We start from the raw sequence: 24,781 nt of genomic DNA, 5'->3' as shown, positions 1-24,781 counted from the left end.
ACCGCGTCTGCCAATATTTTTGTTTTTATACTATTTTATTGTATGCTACAGGCAGTTTGTGACACAGAAATCCATGAAAATCTGAGAGACCAATATTAAGAACTGACATGTAGAGGACTGTATATTGTGGCATGTGTGTTATAGAGGAGATTTTGTACAAGCTTCAAATTTAATCTCTGGAGTAGTCATTGGTTCATGAAAAGTGGTTTGCTAACCTCTGAAAGGAACAGACTTTCTGGAGTCTGAAGGGATGTGTACTTGAAGACACTCCAGTCAGCAGAGTGTTAAGCATTCTTCAGACAGAGCTGTATTAATTCTGTAGCTGCCTGAGAAATCTTCACTCTGTTGAGCCCAGCCTGCAGCCAGAGTTGTGGAAGCACCTTCTTCATGACAGAGAAGCCTGACATGGGGCTCTGGACAGCCATACCGACTTCTCAGTCTGAGCCAGGCTATTCAGTTTTGGTGAAAAAGTGGACATGAAGTTTGGAGAATTGGTAGGTAGATGAGGATGGGTCTGGAAAGAGTTAGTGAAGAGTGGAGTGGTAAATATGGCCCAAATATTGTATGAAATTCTCAAGGAATTGAGAGAAATTATTTTTTTAAAAAAAATTAGCATCATGCATATTTTGAATTTTGATTTCATTAGAGTTGAAAGCAAAACACCTTTTTGGTCCAGGGGATGATGTCTAGTCATGTGTTTTTGTGCTGTGCAGCTGACATTAAAGTCACAGCCACACTATTTTCTGGCAGTCATGCTGTATTCAGCAACTGTTTTCGAAATACCTTGTTCTATTTGTCATGCTGTCCTAACAGGGTAGGAGTTCCAATTTCCAATTCTTTTACTTTAATAAGAAATCACTAATTTTTCTAAAGCTAGGTAGAGAAACCTGTAAAGCAGAACTTAACCAAAATATGGGCTTTCCAAAGTAAACACTTGGCCTGGTTGCAGCCGGATCATCTCAGTTCAGCTGTATAATAAACCTAATTATAATATAATATAATCATTATAACATAAAAATTAAGAGCACACCAATTTACTGTGAAATCAACAAATAATCTCAGCAACGGATGCATTAAAAACACCCACATAGCACTAAGCTCAGCATATTCAGTACAAGCAATAGGTCTATTTTATCAGTTATACCTGTTGCTGACCAACTGCTAGCAGTGTCTACCATGATCTCCCAAAAAGAAAATCACTGCTTAGCCACAAAACCTCCTTCATGTCACCTACCAGGCCAAAGATTTGAAGTAGACAGATTGGCTCTTAACTATTGCTGTTACAATGTCTGACAGAAGCCAGTTGATAGTGACAATGTAGTCCATGATAAAAATAGGTTACCAAGAAACTGTGCTCACTGGAACACAGAAAAATGAAATTCTGTAATTTGTGACAATGCGGCTCCTGGGAATTGTGAGATGAAATGAGCCACATAGAAACACTAATACTACTTGATCTCACAGATATTGAAAACTGAGTAGTGACAACTAAAGGCTGGAGGGACTAGGGTGGGGGAAGGATGGATAATTGAGTATTAAATTGTAGTTAGATAGAACAACCATCTCCATGCGTTATTATATAGGTTGGCTGCAATAAATGCTGTACTGTATACTTCAAAAAGAAAGAAAGAATCTGAAGTGTTCTCACCCTAGAGATGAGGTTACAGCTGTAGAAATGCTAATTACAGTACAAAACTAAATATCCATTGTATATATGTAAGAAAAGTCACATGGTACTCAGTAAATATAATGTTTACATTTTAATGTAACAGATTTTAAAAAGTGAATTTAGCCAAAAGAGATATATATTCACAGAATCCAGTTGTATCACGTTACAATTTGAAGACTGAGCAAGCATGTGCTACTTCTGGTCTATACTATGAGCAGAACAGAAATGGGAGGTGGGGAAGGACAAGAAGCATCCACTGGCTTCTGTGGTTTGTGATGCAGAAAGCATAGGGCTTTGGTGATGGATACACTTAGGTTTCTTAGCACCTTCCTATGTAGCCCATTTTCTCCACCAAGTCGGTCTAAGAAGTTTGTAAACACTCCTTGAGAGTACGAACTCCTACATTCCATCGCTGAGTCATCCTCTACTAGGACACTGAAAGCAACCATTGTAAAGTGTATGCCTGATAACTACTGGGTGCATCAGAGTGTGAGGAGCCAGGTAAAATTGTAGAGTTCAAGATGAGTTGTATCAATAGAAGATATAAGAAGTCTTAATGCTGCTTGAATTTTCATTTCTATGTTGTATTTTTAAATAATCAATGTTTTAAAATGCATGATAAAGAGAAGCATATATTAAAAACAGGAGTTTAGCAGAAATAAAGTTCTTTGTTTGGAACTTGAATGTCATTTAAAGAAATACAGAGAATGTTCATTTCCTACTTATACTTTGTTTAGACAGAACACTTTTCTCTCAGTCATTCTAGTCCATTTATTTGCTACTTGTAAAAAATCTTTACCTCAATGGGGAACATTTCAAGAGATATGACCGAGTTCAGCATACATTCATTTATTTATCCATTTAACACAATGATTTTCAATCTTGGTGTCAAATAAGCATGGCCGAGGTACGTTATATAAAGAGAGAAAAGAACAATTGATTTATTTGGAGTTTCTCTGGATTGTCCCTACCACGAGAGAGCTTCATTAGCTTGTGCTCTGAGGAGCACATGTGCACAATGTGCCACACATGAGCGCTGCTCTCCAGAGCGTGAAATCTATCAAGGAAATAGGTTGTGTACACCCACAAAATGGAATAAACCTAAAGCATTGTGAGTGCTGCAAAGGCTCTGGGTAACACATTGTAGTTCAGAGGGTGCAGTATTCCTGCTCCTGAAGACATTAGAGAAGATTTCACAGACTACTGGGCATAGGTTATTGGCTGGACATGATTAATGACATTTTTATTTTAGGGTTACTTGAAAAGGGCACTTCAGATGCTTAAGGAAAGATCATTATGACTGAAAACAAGTAAGTGTGGTGAGGGCAAGTGCTTCAGAAGGAGTCCTGGAAAACACCTCATAATACTTGTTATGAGAGCTGCTCTGAAGTCAAGGTAATAATTAAAATGGAAGGTCATTCTGAATTTGAACCTATTGCTTATTTGCAATACTCAGATGTTTTAAGTGGGGGAATAAAGAGCAATGCTTGAGAAAAATCAATTTGAAGTGAGGCTTGTGCCTGCCTTGAGAGAAGAGTCTTTGTAAGATACGTGGTGCAGACAAAAGCTACAGTGGTCTTAAATCAGGTTTCTGGTACAGTGTAGCAATGGGCAAAGTGCTTACTTAGATCTTTCCAGTCTTTCTAGGTTAACATGTGTAAGATTTGTCAGATTCAGTGGCTTTAATGATCCACCCATGACCAAAGTCAAGCTGTCAGTGTGGGATCATTGAAAATGACATTTGGGAAGTGTTGGCAGAAAATTTCCAGTAGCAACTTAGTGCTGGAGAACTGATAATAGGTTTGTAGGTAGCCTGATGATTGGTATTACTGTCTTTATCGCCAGAGGTAAATAATTATACAGACATTTATCCAAAGCAGAATTCTAAATGGGCCACTGGATTCATGCAATGCATGCCCAGGATAAGTCTTCTTTCAAACAGGAAGATGTCTGAAGATAGAGCCATGGAATCCAACTTGTGGATGTTCTCCCAAGGGTCAGCTGATGTTGGTAAAAGTGATCAGTTGTACAGAAGGTCTTGGTTAATGTTAATTTTTGTCCTCTAGGTGTGTCAATACTTTCTTCACTAGGAGATACACAAAATGCACTCTGGGAGCCCTAGCAAGAACTCCCATACTTTATATGTGAACCCAAATGCTTATATGTCCCAAATTCACACAATGAAAATAATCACCTTGGTGGCGTGGTATTAGTAAATGGGACATTTCAGGAACTCTTTCTGGTGTCCTAATGAGTGAGGCATTTTATAGTGTATAGTACAATTTATAGTGTACCTATAAAGAAAGCCAGAGATCTGTCTGAAACCATTAACCATGGAAACACATAACAAGAAAAAACTTCCATGAGCCAGAAGGGAGCCTTCATAGATACCAAATCTGCATATATCATGATACTGAGTTTCTTACCTTCTGGAACTGGGATGAATAAATTTCTTGTTTATAAGCTACCTAATTGATTATTGTTTGCAGAAGAAGAATAGTACTTCAAAATTGCCTTATCTGTGTGGTAAATTAAAAACAATCAAAGAAACAAACCAAGAAAGATACTTTCTTTTAAGCTTGATGATCAGAAAGAGATGTATTGTTAAAATATTAAAATCTGTCCATGTAATCCACCATATAAACAAACTGAAAGATGAAAACCTCATGATCATCTCATTAGATATTGAAAAAGCTTTTGACAAAATACAACATCCTTTAATGATAAAGGTCTTAGAGAGAGTAGGGACACAAGGAACATACCTAAACATAATAAGGGCACTATACAGTAAGTCAACAGCCAACATCAAACTAAATGGAGAGAAACTCACAGTAATCTCACTGAAATTAGGAATGAGACAAGGTTGTCCCTTCTCCATATCTATTCAATATAAATCTTGAGGTCCTAGCTAGAGCAATAAGACAATAAAAGGAGATCAAGGGGATACAAATCGGAAATCAAACTCTCACTATTTGCTGATGATATAACAGTTTACATAAGCAACCCCCAAAATTCTACCAAGGTACTTTTACAACTCATAAACACTTTCAGTAATGTAGCAGGAGACAAGATTAACTAAAAATATCAGTAGACCTCGTTTACACAGATGATAAATGGTTCTGAGAAAGACATCAGAGAAACATCACCCTCCACAATAGCCACAAATAGCATAAAATATCTCAGAAGAACTCTAACCAAACAAGTGGAAGACTTGTATGACAAGAACTTTACAACCGGTCTCGCTGAACATAATGGACAATGAGGACTACTGAGAACTGAAGAACAATGGCACTGGGTTCTTGATCCTATTGCACGTAATGGCTTTGTGGGAGCCCAGGTAGTTTGGATGCTCACCTTAATAGACCTGGATGGAGGTGGGTGGTCCTTGGACCTCCCACAGGGCAGAGAAACCTGCTTGCTCTTTGGGCTGAGGAGGAAGGAAGACTTGATTGGGGGAGGGGGAGGGAATGGGAGGTGGTGGCGGGGAAGAGGCAGAAATCTTTAATAATTAAATAAATTAATTAATAAAAAAAAAAAGAACTTTAAATGTTTGAAGAAAGAAATTGAAGAAGACACCAGAAAGTGGAAAGATCTTCCATGCTCTTGGGTAGGTAGAATTAACATAATAAAAAATGGCAATCTTACCAAAAGTAATCTACAGATTCAATGCAATGCCCATCAAAATCTCAGAAAAAACATTCACAGACCATGAAAGAATGGTACTCAACTTCATATGGAAAAGCCAAAAACTCAGGATAGCCAAAACAATCCTGTACAAAAAAAGAACTTCTAGAGGCAACACAATCCCTGACTTCAAACTCTACTACAGAGCTACACAACTGAAAACAGCCTGTTGTTGACATAAAAACAAACAGGACCAATGGAACCAAATCGAAGACCCGGATATTAATTCACATACTTACGATCGCCTTATTTTTGACAAAAAAAAAAAAATATATATATATATATATATATATATATATAAAATGAAAAAAAGAAAGCATATTTGACAAATGGTGCTGGCATAACTAGATATCAGCATGCAGAAGAACAAAAATAGATCCATATCTATCACTCAAGTCCAAATGGATCAAAGACCTCAATATAAAGCCAACCACACTGAACCTCATAGAAGAGAAAGTGGGAAGTACACTCAAATACACTATCCCAGGAGACCACTTCCTAAATATAACCCCAGTAGCAAAGACACTGAGAGAAACAATAAATAAATAGAACCTCCTGAAACTGAAAAGCTTCTATAAAGCTAAGGGCACAGTCAACAAGTCAAAATGGCAGCCTACAGAATGGGAAAAGATCTTTACCAACCCCACAACAGACAAAGGTCTGATCTTCAAATATACAAAGAACTCAACAGAGGAATCTAAAATGACTAAAAGACACTTAAGGAAATGCTCAACATCTTTAGCCACCAGAGAAATGCAAATCAAAATAACTCTGAGATCCCATCTTACACCTTGTAATAATGGCCAAGATTAAAATCACTGATGACAACCTATGCTGGAAAGGTTGTGGTGTAAAGTGAACTCTCCTGCATTGCTGGTGGGAGTGTAAGGTCGTACAGCCCCTTTGAATATCAGTATGGTGATTTCTCAGAAAATTAGGAAACAACCTTCCTCAAGATCAGCAATACTACTTTTAGATATATATCCAAAGGATGCTCAATCATACCACAGGAACATGTGCTCAACTATGTTCATAGCAGCATTGTTTGTTATGGTCAGAAACTGGCCAAAACCAAGGTGCTTCTAAACTGAAGAACGGAGAAGGCAAATGTGGTACATTTACACAATAGAGTACTACATAACAAAAGAAAATAATGACATTTTAAGATTTTCAGGCAAATGGATGGATCTAGAAAACATCATATTGAGTGAGGTAACCCAGACCCAGAAAAACAATTATGTGTACTCACTCATAAGTGGCTTTTAGACATAAAGCAAAGAAAACCAGCCTACAAATCACAATACCAGAAAACCTAGACAACAATGTGGACCCTAAGAGAGACATACATGGATCTAATTTACATGGGAAGTAGAAAAAGACAAGATCTCCTAAGCAAATTGGGATCATGGGGACCATGGGATAGGGTTGAAGGGGAGGGTAGCAGAGAAAAATGTATAGCTCAATAAAATCAATTAAAAAATCTGCGAAAGTAGAAATGTGTTTTGGGGGAATATTGTCTTAAGGTGTATTACTTTTGTTTATGTTGATTTATTTAATTCTGTAAAACTTTGTTACTGTGCCTGTCTTAAACACCTGATGGTCTAATAAAAAAGTGAATGGCCAAGAGCGAGGTAGGAGAGAGGGATAGACGGGGCTGGTAGGCAGAGAGGATAAATATGAGAAGAAATCTAAGAGAAAGAATATGATGATCTGGGAACAAGAAAGGAAAGAGGAGGACTTCAGGGTCTAGCATCCTAGCTAAACAGTCAGACATGGAGTAAGAAGAAAAGGTAAACCATAACAAAGAAAAATAAAAGCCCTGAGGTCAAAGATAGATGGGATAATTTAAATTTTAAAAAAGGTGGCAATAAACAAGGCAAGCTAAGGCCAGGCATGTGATGTGTGATTTATTTGGGAGCTGAGAGTTGGGACTCCCAAATCCTAAAGAGTAAAACAACCGACAACAGTGAATGTCATTGCCCCGCTGGCTTTCTCCTCATTTCTCTATCTATCTATCTATCTATCTATCTATCTATCTATCTATCTATCTATCTATCTATCTATCTATCTAATCTTTCTTTTTATTCAGTCTGGCACCTGAACCTATGGGATGGTGCTGCAAACTTTCTAAAAAGATCTTCTCCCCTTAATTAAACTTGTCTGAAAACATCTCCACAGACACAGCCAAACATGCATTTCCTAGGTGATTCTAAATCTAGCCAAGTTGACTATCCAGGACAGTCACCTCCCTAGGATTAGCACAGATGCTATAACAAAGCAGAGATAGCAGACACAGAGGTGGAGCCAACACTTCTGGTCCTGTCTGCTCTTTCTGTTCCTTTGTTTTTATTTGTAATAATTTGGTCCAGTATTTCTGGATTACCACAAGGTCTTCTGATCTCTTCCTCTGATGGATTTTGGAAAGCCTCATTTAGGCAATGTCTTTTTGGTTTCCAGGTAGCATAAGCTCAGTAAACACTGCTTTCATTACATAACATCACAGTATGAGTGTTGAATAGAGGCTGGCTTCCTAGCTCCTACTCAAACTTCCCTGACTCTGTCCATTCTAGCTACTTAAGAATCCTTGGCTTGAAGCTAATACCATCAGAACATACAACTAAAACCTGTTTGTGTTCTTTAATGCAGTTTTCACCAAGTATTTATAAAGTTGCTACTCAAAGTTCCCTCTTAGAGAGGTGGATTATTCTTGCCTCAGCTTAGCATCTCAGCTCTCACGTTCCTTTGACACATGACATTACAGTCTGTCCTGTGTCAGGAAACATATGAAAAAGCTGATGGTCTTTTTATAAACACACACACACACACACACACCACTCACATACTATATTGTTCAATTATCATATCAAAATTAACTCCTCAAACAAAATCAATGGTTTTGTTCACTTCAAATATCCCCTTTGTCATCTTCCCTAGCCACTGAATTCTTTTGTAATTTTTTAGTTACTTATGTTAAACCTTGGAAACAAGCATTGGTTCCTCTTCTTTTTTCTCATAGCCTTCACAGTCCTTTTTATTTCTCAGCCCAGCACTTGAAGAAATCTTGTCACTTCTACCTTCAGTCTTTGTTTCTTCTCCAATTTTTGCTACATCCAGTGTGTCAGCCCTTGTGTGTGTGTGTGTGTGTGTGTGTGTGTGTGTGTGTGTGTGTATATATATATATCACCTTTTGATTTCCAAATGGTCCCACCTTTTTGCAGACTTTTTTTAAACCTACAATTTTATATATCTTATTTGAGTCAGTTACTAAATGCAGCCATGGCACAAAAGAAGTGCTGAGACTACCTACAGTGCAGATACCTGGAGTCATGGGGGCATCCCTTAATTCACAAGTCTGAAGAGCTCGGCTACCAGAAACCGCTGCATCTGGTTCTCAAAATTCAAAGCTCTAGGCCTGATAGTACTTCATAGCAAATGCAGAACTTAGGTGTCTTTCAGTCTAGAAACCATGATTTCCCTACATACCCACACCTGAAATGCAAACTCAGCATGAATCAAGACCAAACCAGTGGAAGTTTCTTCTTCCTGATGCTCTTGTATTTGTGTTTTTGGTTCATGCTACCAATGACCATTGTTTTTTTCAGAATTTTTTTAGATCTAGAATCTTTTCTGCACCTTCCATCTCCAAAGACCAAGTTAAAAATAGCTTCTTTCCTTATGAGTATCCTTGACAAGCAGTAGGCTCTTCTTATCATCTAAGACTTCCTGAGCCCTCACTGTGACCTTGGCAACTGCACAGCTATTGAGAAAAGCAAGAGATCTCTGTGTATGATCCTGCTGGCTAAAGAAAGGGCTCTAGGCTGAGAAACACACTCTGAATTCTTTGCAAATACACCAGCATATGGGTGAGCTTTTTTATGCTCAAAGAAGTTGAGGGTGTAACATAGGGAGAGCTCCCTCCACCCCCCCAAAAAAACACCAGCGTTGAGAAATATATTCTTAGAAACTCCAGAATTTTCCAAATATGTTCTTCAATTTGTAAATTTATTGTTTTCTTTTTATTATTTCCAAAGTTAAACACAACAGACATATCAGTCTTTCAATTTGCAGTTGTCACTATGTCTAGCAAAGTCCTACTCATTCTCTGAAAACAGTAGGTAATGGCTACTTCTCTTTAATTGTGTCTGGTGTTTGTTCTTACATTCTGTGTTTTAATACATTTCAGTTTCAAAATGCAATGGAAGTTTATGCTTTTATCTCATAGTATGAAAAAAACAAATAACTTGTGTCTTTAATAATAGAAATATATTTCTCTCTCTATTAAAGATACAGTGAATTTCCAATCCTTTATTCACTAGTATAAGAAAACTCAGAGTCTGGGACATGGAGGAATAGTAATGATGCATGTGAGGATGCTCAGCCAAGTATGCATCCTTGACTGACAGATTATAATTGCAAAAATGTTTAAAAATCATTTCTTGTCGGCATTAGGAATGTTATCTAAGAAGTAAATATACAACGGAATCAAATGCAAAACCAGCTGAAGTTAGTGATTTTGCAAGGTGAAAAATCTTATACATTGCAATGGTACTTTTTATATTTATCATAAAATGAATTGAAAGATAATATTTATAAGAAATCTTACAATGTAGATAGAAGCAAAATTTAGGACAAACATAATCATAAACCAGAAAACGACTGGAAAATATAAATTGATATTTTATCTGTTCCTTTCATTCAATAGTTGGAATTTTCTTCTTTTTATTTCTATTTGACTCATCTTTGTAAGTATTTTTAAAATCTGTTTATTTTTTACCTAACTTCTACTTTCATCACTGGCCTATTTACCCTAGTGCATTTCAAATATTTCAAGGTATGGACTACTTTTATTGAACTAACACTACAGTGTCTGCTGTGTTGGAGATTCTAATTTCTGTCTACTAAATGCCCTAAATAAAATTAGAGCCAAATTTGGACTTGTTGCTGAACATACTAAGAACGTCCAATAAGAAAGAAAGACAGAGAAATAATGGGAAACACAATCAACAGCCACATCATGAAATTGTCTGGCAACAATTAATTTGGACCCAACCATAGGGAGAAGGCATCTGGGACAGAATATCACTTTGAGAAAAATAATGGTTTGCTATAAAGACTCATTGATATAAAGTGGCTATACTCAAACTCCAGAGACGGGACATGGAATTTAAATTTCAAATGTGATGAATGCTCATAATTTGGCTATAGAATTAGAAATTGCCTAAAATCGAAGCAAACAAAAAGGAAAAAAATAATAAGTTGAATCATTGTTGACATAACTGATATCATCTTCAACAAAGGTAGTCAGTTTCATGACACATTGCAGGTGAGATCTGCTTTTCGTGATCTAGAATTGTCATGTGTCTGACATGAAGTGATTGATTTCCTTTTAATGACTGAATTTGAGTTCTGTCCCTATCAAGAATTTGTGAATCTTCAGTGAAAGCAGTTTTCTGACTCTCAGTATTTATATTTATACACCTTAGCAGTTTGATCTAAATGTCCTCTGAGAGGATTCAATTGCTTTTTTCTAACCTCAAACTAAACAAAGAATTATCTGCTTTGTTAAGATATTCAGTGTGCCTCTATTTTGAGAGAAAATTTAAATTGGTTACCACCCTGAGATCTTATTTATGCCAAGTTTGGTTTTCATTATCATTTAATATGTTTACCAATGTCTGAGAAGTTCTCTATTCATTTGAGTCATCCACACAAAACACATTCAGCCTTATGTAAATTCCTCTATTTTATTTTAAGATCCTTCTACTCAAAGGGCCAGTCCCTGATTGCTCCTGTGGGCCACCTCTGAAAGCATGAGAAGGCTCATTTCTTTGCTGTAGATACTTTGGGTTATTCAGCAGTTTAGTCACAGCTTTAATTAGTTACAGGATGATAAAGTAAGAGATTAGTAACTAAAATCTTACCACAAGACCAGAATAGGCCAAGAGCAAAGGTGACTCAAAAGAGACAGAATCATTTGTTGGGGCAAAGTCTCTCCTCACCCTCCACCACCCGTTATTGGGTAGCAGACTTTTACTTTATGAGTTTACAGGTATAATCTTTTTCTTGCCTTGTGATTTCATACCAAAGTATTTTTATATGGAGACTGTATGGTCAGACAAGGATAATATTCATTCCCAAGCCTTGCATAGGGTATAATGTGTTGATATCAGGAGTCTTGTAGCCTATTCTAGGATCAGCATATAAATACCTTTCCAATGCATCTCCAAAAGCAAGTCCCATGGTGTAAGAGGAGGGCCTGCTTGTTTGTCTGGCTGCCCGGCTAGCTTAGCCCAGAAATAACACACAGAAACTGTATTAATTAAATCACTGCTTGGCCCATTAGTTCTAACTTCTTATTAGTTAATTCTTACATATTAATTTAACTCCATTTCTATTAATCTGTGTATTGCCATGTGACAGTGACTTACCAGCTAAGTTTTGGCAGCATGTCTTACTCTGGGGGCTGATCAGTGGCATCTCTCTCACTCTGCTTTCTTCCTCCCAGAATTCAGTTCCATCTTCCCCGCCTACCAAGGTTCTACCCCATCAAAAGGCCAGAACAGTTACTTTAGTCATTAACCAATGAAAGCTGCACATGGACAGAAGGACCTCCTACACCACCATGGGAATAGTCTCTCACTTCTCAAGGACCAGTGCCTGAGAGCAATGCAGGACTTTGTTGAACTCATGCAACTTATTGATTTTTTTTGGAGATTTTTAGTTTCAATTATGCATGCAACAGCTGTAATTTTCTCTGGAAATTCTGTTCTTTCTGGATTATTTTCTCCTTAGTATGTATCAGCAGGAGCTAATGCTTCTCAAATTTCTTATCTGGAATAATTAACTCTCAATTCTGAGAACTTTTCTGACTCAATAAAAGGAGTTAAAATTAATGAGTCTTGCTTTTAAATTGTCCTAAGAGAAAAGCCTCAGGAATACATATAATGCCAATTGTCATGAGTAAGATCCCTGGCCATGAAGCATACAGAATCTATGATAGGATCTGGTATGATCCAACAGGGGAAAACACAATATAATATATGGGATGGATGGAACCATCTTTACCATACACAAGAGATGGATAGATCCATATTTACCGTACACAGGAGCTTATATTAGTGGGAAAAGCATGGTATTGTAGGGTGGGAAAAGAGTGCCTTATCAAAGTCTACCTTTTAAAGAGAGAGTCACATGAAACTCTCTTATAAAAAAGGGGGAACTGTATAAAAGCAGATCTTGCAGATATGAAGAATTGTTTAGTTTTGAATATTGTTATTATTAAAGCATTTTACCCATGTCTGTCACTTTTAAACTTTGCAAGCATAAGTGGCTACCAGCTGACATAAGTTGCTACAATATCAGGAAGTATCTGACTTGATATTTAGTTAAGCTTTCAAAAATGATGAACTCAATATCTAGACTAACATTATTTAGATGATGGTAAAGTGTATTTGGGGAAGCATAAAAGGAAACAATGGGGACTTTTATAAATGATTATGATATATTTCTTAAAATAAGATGCATTTCTTAAAAGTTCAAAACAGAGGTCAATAATAAAGCTGTTTATATAACCTCGGTAGAAAAAGAAAACTGTGTTAATATATAAAGATGACTATTAATGACCACTTGAGTGCAATATACCTATTGGTAAGATTTTTTCTTTGAGTCAATGCTTCCCTTTCTCAGGACCTAAACCTGAACCAAGACTAGACCTGACATGTTAGTATTTCCATAAATAGTTATATGATTATGTCATTTAAAACATTAGTTATTGCCTGTAGTTATCCACTGCCTATTTTTCTTAATATCATTCCACCCCTTCTTCTGCAATGACCCCAAGGCCTTGGAAGGACATTTAAGTAAGTGTGAAAATTCCAAAGTCTCTTACTTTCTGCATAGTGACCAGTTATGGGTCTCTTTGTTAATTCCATATACTACAGAAATAAGTTTTTTTTTTAATTTGGGATTGAGAAATGTATGGATAGAAATAATCAGTATGAGTCAGCTTGCTAACATACCCATTAATAGAATAATGATAATAGTATGCTCTCCTCTAGGGCCTTTCTCATATCTAGCACTTTTCTTGATTTAAGTTCAATCAGAAAATAGTTGGTTAGTTCCCGGAAATCTGTACCACTATTACACTAGTGGATATGTCTTGCCAGTATGGTTGTTGTATCAGGCAGCATTTACATGTGAGCAAGACTGATGACTGCTTTTCTCATCTTGAAGCATGAATGACGTTCCAGCGTTAAGAAGCTAGCCAGTAGGATTTATTGTAAGGGTCAGGGTAATTGCACATGCAAACTCACAGTGGCTGTGAGAATGTACAAAGCCTGTTTAAGCTCCATCTAGACAAAATCCCAGCATAGAGTAGGAGAGGTAAATACAAAGTTCCACCCTTAGCTAGGATTGTCATTTGATAGCTACTGGAAGAGGAATGGTCAGTTTTCTCTAAAAGTGCAGCCAAAGGATTTTTTGACTATCCTCCAGTGAAAGGCAGAACATCAAGACTATGTGGGCAACACAAACTGTACTTAATTAGCATTTTTTAAAATAAGAGGTACATATTATTTGAGAAGGGAAGGAGGGAGGATCTGGGAGGAGTTGGGGTGGGGAACAAATGTGATCAAAGCACATTGTATAAAACAGAAATAATAAATACTGATAAGTAAAACATACAGATGACTTATGATCTTTTTGGAAAAATTGATTAACTATCATTAACATAGGAAAATACATTTAAAATATAGATATGCAATCTCATTTCAACTCAGTTTTTAAAGCAAGAACATTAAAAATAGTGCCACAGAATGCTCTAGAACCATTTAAAACTGAATGTCAAATATAGAAAAAAATGACAATTTCTTGTAATTGGAATTTTTAATATTGTAAATATATTTTCTAGTCTAAGATGTGAACATATACTAACTAACAATACTCTTATATCTAGACATTTCTTTTACCAAAAATTTGTGAAGCAACAATGGATAATTATATAATCTGATACTCTCCACTAAAAAATGGAAATAATTTAGTAAATTGTTTTTACTGGCATATAAGAATTGAATGTTCTAATCATAACTTTAAACTTTTCAGCTATCAGCTCACCAACCACAGAGTTTATTCCTATATTAGAAAGAAAATTTGGATATTAAGTACAGTGTCTTTTAAAAGTTAACCTGACCACCTAGACCTGAATTGTTTACACATCAAATAGACTCAGATTTTTTCCTGTTTCCTTAGACTGGCTGGAGTGTTAGCTTTGACCCTGGGAACTCCTGATCTACTTATAGCCTTTGACCATTCTGTGAGAAGTATGCATTGATAACCGCAGCGCTGATAGTAAATGAAGACATCACCTCCTAAAATTCCCAGTGCAATTACAAGATTTGATTTTCATTTTTGTAGTTAGGTTGTCATACATGCTGTCTGTGAGCACTTGGAAGCCTTGGCTGGGACTTTATGTGTGCTCAGGCCTGTTTCAATGTCTAACCAGAAATACTTAGGCATTGCATACAGAATTTTGATGTAGTCACCCTTCACAAGAAAATAAGAATGTTTCTCATATAAAACGAATTAGGAAGAGAATGGGAAGGCAAATGTCTCCATTATCTACTGTAAAAAGATATGTTTTAAAGTCTTTACATTTTCATTTGGAGAAAATTGGTCATGAAGAGGTAATTGGGAGAGGAGAGAGGTTGTTGTTCTTTGATAGTATAAATATCAAGTCCTTACTTAGAGGATGAATGTCACTTACCACTGTTGATTTTGGTTTACTGCTAAAATGATAACCAGGTAGGCACAGGATATATACCATGTGTAGCAGCAATGAAATGAATGGTCCAGCATCCTCACAGGGTACTAAGTACTCACAGATCGATATTTCTTCTTAAGAGGTCAGTACCCTGGACTGGCAAAATCCAGGCTTACTAGCTCCCTTTACTTTGTAGATAGCTGTGAAAACACCCAACAGAACTCAAGAATCTCACTAACATATAAAATATCTGTGTGTCACCATTAAGTAACCTGTATTCTCTTTCTTACTATATCATATGGTTAAGGGCAAGTCTGCTAACATCTAGCCAGGTGAAATAAGATCATAACCTAAAATCAGAGCACATAAAAGTTTGATGAGTATTTAATACTTGCTGGATGATTGCATGAATAAACTAATTTTGATATATAAAAAGAAAATTGTTAAGAAAAGTAGTTCACTTGTATTATAGAAATCAGAATTTTTTCACATGGTTCCTTTTAAGCGAACTTTAATCCCACAAAACAGGACCATTGATCACACTTTCAGCGGCAGCCCAATTAATGGATTTGTGCTATGGTATTATGACATTCAGTAAATATTAATAATGTGAAATCAATCTACTGATCACCTTCAAATAATCTAAATAAATAGATCATTTTATATGGTAGAAGCTTTCCTTTAGCTATCCGATGTAGAACATATGTAGTATGAAGGCTGCTTGTTTGTTTCCTGGCCCCCCGGACTCCCGAAATAATCACACAGGTACTATATTATTTAAATCAATGCTTGACCCATTATCTCTAGCTTCTTATTTGCTAACTCTTACATTAATTTAACCCATCTCCATTAATCTGTACATCACCATGAGGTCATGGCCAACCAGCAAAGTATCAGCACATTTGTCTATGGTGGCAGCTCCATGGCGTCTCCCTTACTCTGCCTTCCTTCCCCCAGCCTTCAGTTTAGTTTTCCCTGCCTAGCTCTGTTCTTTCCTGCTCTGCTGTAGGCTCAAGACAGTTTCTTTATTAAGCAATGGTATTCATAGCATACAGAGGGGAGTCCCACATCAAACATGGAGGCATGCAAAAGAATTTAATATCCGCATTTCAGAGCAATCTTCAGTAAAAGCTAGAACTGGAGGATAAAACACATCCAAAGGAAATGACCTGACAAAATTTATTTTTTATAAAAAGTATAAAGTCTAGTAAAACTGAGAAGCTAAGAGCATAGTGGCTATCCTACATTATAACCTCACGTTGTCAGGCTATACTTCTGTGGAGCTATTCTTTAATAAACTATTAGTCTCAGATTAGTTTGGGGTTTACGTGGACATTAGAGACATAAGAGTATGCTGGTGGGCCTACTGTTATCATACTTAGTGGAGGGCAGTACTTTAATGGTGATGCATGGCTGTTAGCATAACTGGGCAATCCATGCCAAATCCATCCATTTTCCCCAATATACTTTTTCTTAATAATGATTTTTCCCAGGATAACATATGATGGTTGGTCATTATAGCTTCTACAAGCATGATCTATGAAAATTTCACAGATCCTCTTCTCATTATTTGTATTGTTTGTATTATTGAGCATGCATCATCATTCACAGAGTATCTCTCATTTATTTTTGTTAGTTATTTTCTTATGATTAAATGGATTTATTTTCAATGCGTGTAAGAATACCCTGATGTCACCTATCAAGGGTGCATGCCATCTATTTGATACTGACCTCTGTCACTCAGCTATGTCAGGGCCTTCTATTTTCTGTATTGACAGATCCCAACCCTCCCTCATTTGTGTTTTCCTCTGAAAGCCATCCCATCCCTGAAGGCATACTGTATGTGGCAATGTGGTACTACGTCCTACTCCTTGGAAAAGAAATACTATCTACATAAATTGGTTGTGGTATTCCCATATGAGTGTTTGTCTTTTCTCTCCCATTTGTGTTTTTGCTCATTAACTTATTCTGTGTGCAGCGATGCTTTGAAGGATTTTGAATTATACCCCAATACTATGTTGCTTGTTATTTAGTTCCAACTCTGGCATTTGGGAGCTGTTTTATTTTGACTAGGTTTCTCTTTAGTTTACATTGCATGTTTTGTTTTATGAGTTCTCCCTTACTTTGTAACATAAAACTTTCTAGAAGCCTACATGCCATATTCTGAACAAGTCATCTAGTTTTCTAGGAAGTCTTTGTTCCAGTAACAGAACAAACCTAGATTTAGGTCTGTGCTATTTGGAACATGTTATTGAGTTATAATGCTCATAAAAATCCCCTTATTTGAAATGAAGAAAAAGTACTTTCTTCATTTAAAGAAAAATAATATTTGCAACTGGACTCAATATAAAATTTTGTTGTATTGTGGTGCATGCCTTTAATGCCAGCACTTTGGAGGCAAAGGCAAGTGGATCTCTGTGAGTTTGAGGCCATCCTGGTCTATAATATCCAGTTCCAGGACAGGCACCAGGCACCAAAGCTACATAGAGAAACCCTGTCTCAAAAATCCAAATATATATATATATATATATATATATATATATATATACATAATTTCATACTATACAAATAGATGATTGGAAAATTCTATGCATACTAGAATGATAGGATCAAGTGATAGACCCTCATTAATCACCCAGGACATATTACTGCTAAAGAGGCTAGAAGAACATTGTGTTACTCAGTGCTGATAAAGGGAGCTCATGTTTGTATTCCTCGTAAGTAGAATTGTAAATGTGAGAAGTTTCAGACTCACAAATCAGCATAGGTTTCTGTTTAATTAAGCCCTGTATCTTTCTTTTCATCTTCCTTCTGCTTCAGTGAAGTATGACAAGTGTCCCACCCTCACTTTATTTTGCCTAATATCAAGTAGGAAGTGTTCTTTGAACAAAACTGCATTTCCAGCCAAGCATTTTAACTCTTCTACAGAACACAGGGTATACCATTTCACCGAACTGTTTTATGAAATCAAACTTGAAAAAATTAGTATAGCAAAACAAAAAATTTTCTTTCATGTTCATGGAGAGACCACTGGTTAGGATTAGCAAAGTCTGCTTATCGCTTTTCTTTTGTTGTGTACTTAGGAAATCCTCTCCCAAAGTAGCTTAGGTTTGTCTCAAACCTGCAATTCTCCTTGCCTCACCTTCCTGAGGACTGAGATTTCGGTTTTGCACCACCACGCCCAGCCTGGTTTTGTTTGTTTCTTTTGAAGTTGAGGTTTTAGCTAGCTTTTTCAGTACATTCACAGGACAAGTGTATATTTGAGTTTTCTTACCAACATTGATGACTTTTATAATCCTGACTTCTATGTTTGTCATCTGAGCAGATTTTAAGATGAGAGTCATAATTAAGTAGAGAATAAGTAAGACTTTAGATTCAGAAAGACCATGTCCCTGCCCAGCCTCTATTTAAAAAGAAAATCAGAAAAATGTTATTATTAGGGTGTGTGAACCAGAGCTGTGCGTGTGTGTGTACATGTGTGTGTATGTGTGTGTGTGTGATAACAGAAACACACACAAACTGTTACGTGTATGGTAGTCAGACAACCTTACCTAGTTCCTTCTACCACATGTATTCCAGGGATTAAAGTTATACCATGACACTTTGTGGCCCATGGCACTTTGTGGCAAGTTCTCTTATCATATTGTCAATCCAAAGTGGTTTGATATGCCATCTGCCCTCATGCATCTGTGCATCTTGTATGCACATATAAGATCTGCCTCAGGACCCAGAAGAAACTCTAATCAGCTTCTAACCATTGTTTTTCCATAATCATGTGCTTTCATTAGACCTGTTGCTATCTACTTGGCTTGTAGGAGATCTACAACTGAAATGGAGCTCAAAAACATTTAAAATTGTTTAAATTAGATTTTATTCTACCAAAATCTTTGTAAAAAAGAGCAATATTTCCTGCCTATCTCTAACAATTTTATCTAAGGCATCCTTTTCTGTTTTGTATGTCTTTTTAGTGTCAAAGGCATGTCAACATGTCAGCGTATTTGGGAGGAGGGGAGGGAAATGGGAAACGGGGAGAAGGTGGAAATTTTAATTAAAAAAGAATAAAAAAAAAGAAAGAAAGAAAGAAAAAAAAAGCGCAGTCTGTTACACATAGACGTATTGCGTCTCATATATCCTCTTCCTTGCCACTTAAGAATTTCATTTCTTCTGGGAACTATCTACTTGGGAATTTCCACAATAATTAGCACTTTGGCTGTTTTAAAAATATTTTTAGGCTCTCTGCTCCTCCCTGTTGTAGAGACAGCCGCTTCTTTTCGTGCAGTGCCAGCTTCATTCCAGAGACACGATGGTGAAGGTCGGAGTGAACGGATTTGGCCGTATTGGACGCCTGGTTACCAGGGCTGCCTTCACTTCTGGCAAAGTGGAGGTTGTTGCCATCAATGACCCTTTCATCGACCTCAACTACATGGTCTACATGTTCCAGTATGACTCCACCCATGGCAAGTTCAAAGGCACAGTTAAGGCTGAGAATGGGAAGCTTGTCATCAACGGGAAGGCCATCACCATCTTCCAGGAACGAGATCCCGCCAACATCAAATGGGGGGATGCTGGCGCCGAGTATGTTGTGGAGTCGACCGGTGTCTTCACCACCATGGAGAAGGCTGGGGCCCACTTGAAGGGTGGGGCCAAAAGGGTCATCATCTCCGCCCCTTCTGCCGATGTCCCCATGTTTGTGATGGGTGTGAACCATGACAAGTATGACAATTCCCTCAAGATTGTTAGCAACGCTTCCTGCACCACCAACTGCTTAGCCCCCTTGGCCAAGGTCATCCATGACAACTTTGGCATCGTGGAAGGACTCATGATCATAGTCCATGCCATCACGGCCACCCAGAAGACTGTGGATGGCCCCTCTGGGAAGCTGTGGCGAGACGTGGCGCTGCCCAGAACATCATCCCTGCGTCCACTGGCGCTGCCAAGGCTGTGGGCAAAGTCATCCCAGAGCTGAACGGGAAGCTCACGGGCATGGCCTTCCGTGTTCCTACCCCCAATGTGTCCGTCGTCGATCTGACATGCCGCCTGGAGAAAGCTGCCAAGTATGACGACATCAAGAAGGTGGTGAAGCAGGCATCCGAGGGCCCACTAAAGGGCATCCTGGGCTACACTGAGGACCAGGTTGTCTCCTGTGACTTTAACAGTGACTCCCACTCTTCCACCTTCGATGCTGGGGCTGGCATTGCTCTCAATGACAACTTTGTAAAGCTCATTTCCTGGTACAACAATGAATTTGGCTACAGCAACAGAGTGGTGGACCTCATGGCCTACATGGCCTCCAAGGAGTAAGAAGCCCACCCTGGACCACCCATCCCAGCAAGGACACAGCAAGAGAGAGGCCCTCGGCTGCTGAGCAGTCCCTGTCCTAACTCAACCCTTGACACTGAGCATCTCCCTCACAGTTTCCATCCCAGACCCCCAGAATAGCAGGAGGGGCTTAGGGAGCCCTACTCTCTTGAATACCATCAATAAAATTCATTGCACCCCTAAAAAAATATTTTTAATAATTTTGTTACGATTTCTTTCTCTCTATTGATACAATCAAAAAGATATTATATTTACTATTAAACTTGTTACAGATGAAGCAAGATTAAGTCTTATAATGGAAAAATTATACTGGGAAAATTATTCCTGTATTTATTACTTCCTGGGCATAAACTTTGGAAGTGAAAAGTCAATAAAATGAAAAGGAAAGATACTATATAGTTTCTGTGAACATCAAGTAGGAACAAGACTCTTAAGTTGAAATAAGAAGTGTATGAGCCATAGGAAATAACTGTGAAAGACAGAGTGAAAAAACTAGTTCTTTTTAATTTATGTTTTTAAAAGTGAGATATGGGGAAAAACTAGGTTAAAATCTATGCTGAAAACTTATGTGACATAAAATGGAAGGATAAATAAATCAATAGTGGCAAACAATATGTGCTAGGTGGATGTACAGGTACATGAAAGAACACCACTAGCTGCTGAAATGCTCTGTGGTTTGATTTTGGTGATGGTTATACATGTGACTATATTTGTCAAGTTTACATAAACACAAAACTTGCTCCAAGAGAAAATTTGCAAATTAGTGTTTGTTAGTTGCCTTCTCTTGAACCAAAATATTTAAGTCAATCCACTTAAAAAAGGCAAAGGTGTATTCGGTTCATAGTAGTGAAGCCTTCAGTTCATGGTCAAGCAGTATATCATGATGGAAATATACTATAGAGACCACAACTGACATCTTAGTAGATGGAGAGTGAAAGAGACAACAAGGAAAAGAGTCAGGTTCTATGAGTCCAAGGCCATGGCTCCATGTGACTGAAAGAACAATGCAAGAGCACTGAAAACTTTCACCATCCCCCCAAAGAAACACAGGTTAGGGACCACATGTATCAGGAGGTACATATAAACATGGCAATCTGGAGGAACTGTGTTCTGAAAGCAGCATTAACTGGAGGTCTAAAGTCTCTCTAAGATCATACAAGTAGAGAGAGCACCAGAGAACAGAATTTATAAGTAAAGAACAGTGTTGGCCAGAATGTCTCCAAAGTACTTCAAGGGAAAATTTGGCTACTTGCAGCCACTAAGTACCAAGTTCATACATAACATTAAGCTCAGTGTATAGAAAAGCAGAAGATCACCAGCATAAGGCAGAATTAGAAAGAAGAAACCAAATTTGGGTGAAATAATCTAGAGGCAGGAAAAATGTTATATTATGAACTCTCTTTGGTGTTGAAAGTGTGTGCTACCTTATTAACTTAGAACCAGATGAGCAAGTGAATGACACCTGTTACCATTAGAACAGGCTCTTATGACACACCACAAGATCTAAGTTAGACCTGGTGCTTAAGGAAGAACAAAGGCATGGCATGAGACAAAGGAGATCCAGTCTGTGGAGATTTTGCTTCTTGGAGTACATCTTCTTTATGTGCACATGGAATTCTTGAACTATTTCCAAAGTCTAAAATACAAACAAAGCACAGGAAGTCCTAGTTCTAACAAATTATTTTTATAATAACAATGTGAATTAATTTATATTATAACCTTTAAAATTGTAAAAAGCAACATGGGATGCTTTTGTATTTTGTGAATTGGTATCTTACTAGGCAATTGTGTTAACATTGCAGTGTTTGAATAAAAGGGCAAGTTAATTAAGGTTTGAAGTGTTGATAAGACTCATCTCCAAAGATCTTGGTATAATTTTATTTACAAGAGTAAATATGTCCAATTGCAAGTCACTGAAAAGAATTTCACAAACAGTAAGACAAACATGACAATACTTATACTTGACTTTTTCTCTGTTGTTCTCATTTTAATATTTGAATGTGGTTCATCAGATTTTTTTTAATTTAAGATATATTACTTGCTTAAAACAGTTATGCCAAGATTTTTTAAGAGTAAAAGGACTAAAGTGTCATAATATGAATTGAACTTTACAGTTGAGGCAAAACAAACTCTCACTATAAATGGCATTCTAGTGTCAGTGACACTGAGACAAAGCTCTGAGACAGCCTCTGGGAGCTGAGAATTTTGCACACTTACTTCAGGCAAGACCTGGGAGACCTCACTCCTTGAAAAAGTCTGCTACTTGACTTGATTCTCAGTTCACTGTCTTACAGAAGTTCAAAAACTATTTGTACAGTATATGATCCAGACATCTTGATTCTCACAGCTATTGCTGGGAGCATGACACTTTAACAAGTACAGATCCTCCAAAACAAGTATCAGAAATTCCACTGTCTACAAGCTGTGTACAGCTCAGAGTTAGATTTTCCATAACTCTTTACCAAATTTTGGAACATTTTCACTTATTTCTCATGTTAGAATTATGAATTAAATTGGTTGGTAGAATAAACATTTTTCTATCATAGAATAGAATCAGAAAGGTTTGCAACTCATAATATTTCCTGGAGTTCACTGTTGTCAGATGATTTGGGGATTAATATTTCCTGAGTTTTGATTGATTCGTGATTTAACAGCCAGCCTCGAATAAATTTCAGAATTAAAGATAGCCACTAACTGATATTTTCCCAACTTTTTTATGTGTTGTTAAGTTTTTCTATAAAGTCCTTTTAAGTCATTTTTACATAAAATCTGGGTGAAGGTCTCAGTTGATATTTTACTTCTTTTCCTTGGTCTCAAAACTAGAACAACAGAAGAAAGAACATTTTATTCCCTATTTATAATGTATGTACTTCATTGTAAGCATTAATAAGTGAAATAAAATGCTTTTAAATAGAAAGTGCAGCATCTACCATTCTTTTTTTTTTTTTTTTTTTTTTTTTTTTTTTTTTTTTTTTTTTTTTGGTTTTTCGAGACAGGGTTTCTCTGTGGTTTTGGAGCCTGTCCTGGAACTAGCTCTTGTAGACCAGGCTGGTCTCGAACTCACAGAGATTCGCCTGCCTCTGCCTCCCGAGTGCTGGGATTAAAGGCGTGCGCCACCACCGCCCGGTCTACCATTCTTAAAGTATATTATTTTCTATGCAATAAAGCCATTATTGTTTATCAAACCATGTCAAATTCTTTCTTTTATATTACTCTTTATGGCAAGGTTTTCTTTATTTGTATGCATATATATTTGAAAATCAAACTGAGAAATGTAGGTGTCATGGCTAATCTTCTTTGTAGGCTTGGCCTGGCTGAGAAGATGGAACCTCAACTGCAGAATTACCTCAACCAGGGCAACCTGTGGTAATGTTTATGCCATTTACTTGATTTAAAGATATTTGGTGTAGGAGGTAGAGCCCAATGTGTAAGGTGATGTCCCTGAGAGGTAGGGCCTGGACTTTATAAGAAATGATGCTAGGCAGTCAGAGGAAGCAAGGCATTGTGTAAGCAACATTCCTCCATGGTATGGTCTCTTCAGATCTAGCCTTAAGTTCCTGACTTGACTTTTCTGATGAAGAACTATAGATTGTAACCCAAATACTCTTTCCTTCCTTGCTTTTGGTCAGTGTCTAATCTCAGCAAAAGAAAGTAGACTAAGGCAGTGGGCATGCTTTTTTCTGTGTTTCTTATTATCTTACTTAGGGGGAGTTCTTCTAAGAAATGCTCTAAGAATACATTGAAACAACTTCTGTTAGTTCCTATTTCCAGCAGCTTGTTCTTGCTTTTAGCAAAGTGAATTAATGATGACTCCTAACTCATATCTTTTAAAAATAGAATTAGTTTAAGGAGTTTTATTAAATTAAATTCTGGAAGGATTGCAATAACATTAATACATTCCAACCATGCTCTTGTTTTCTATAAATGTTTTTAATTTGGTTTTGGGAACTAGAGAGGACCATTAGTAGTGAAGAGGGAAGAAATATTTTAAGGGAGGTGAATAGTAGAATATAAGTGATTGTATATGAAGAAGAATAATGGGGAGGGAGGTTTAGGTGGAAAAGGGGGTGGGAGAGTAGGGCTCGAGGTAGATTGGGGAAAAAAAAACAACATTAAAGTTGTTTGAAATAAGAGGTAGAAGCTGGAATTTTAAAATGTGTGTGTGTGTAAAATCATGTAACTATTTATGTAAGCAAATTCAGATTAAAAAGTTAATTGAAAGTAACCTACAATGCGAATAATTCTTCTAGTAGTCACAGATACCAAGTAAAATGCCTAGTTCCCTGTGTGAGAATTCTTCCCTTACATTGTTAGGCATGTCCTAAGGCCCTACAAACAATGGAGATCATTGC

General features: G+C 37.1%; 1 protein-coding gene and 2 pseudogenes across 3 annotated transcripts in view; 2 read left to right on the top strand and 1 right to left on the bottom strand.

Moving 5' to 3' along the window:
• Ccser1 (coiled-coil serine rich protein 1) overlaps positions 1–24,781 on the top strand; it is a 1,171,018-nt gene that overhangs the window by 437,464 nt on the left and 708,773 nt on the right. The window lies entirely within an intron of this gene.
• On the bottom strand, positions 194–407 carry LOC130877169 (guanine nucleotide-binding protein G(I)/G(S)/G(O) subunit gamma-5-like; annotated as a pseudogene).
• LOC130870831 (glyceraldehyde-3-phosphate dehydrogenase-like) lies at positions 19,380–20,589 on the top strand (annotated as a pseudogene).

The sequence above is a fragment of the Chionomys nivalis genome, chromosome 1, assembly GCF_950005125.1.
Source record: "Chionomys nivalis chromosome 1, mChiNiv1.1, whole genome shotgun sequence".
Classification (NCBI taxonomy): Eukaryota; Metazoa; Chordata; class Mammalia; order Rodentia; family Cricetidae; genus Chionomys; species Chionomys nivalis.
This window is presented reverse-complemented; position numbering and strand designations above follow the sequence as displayed.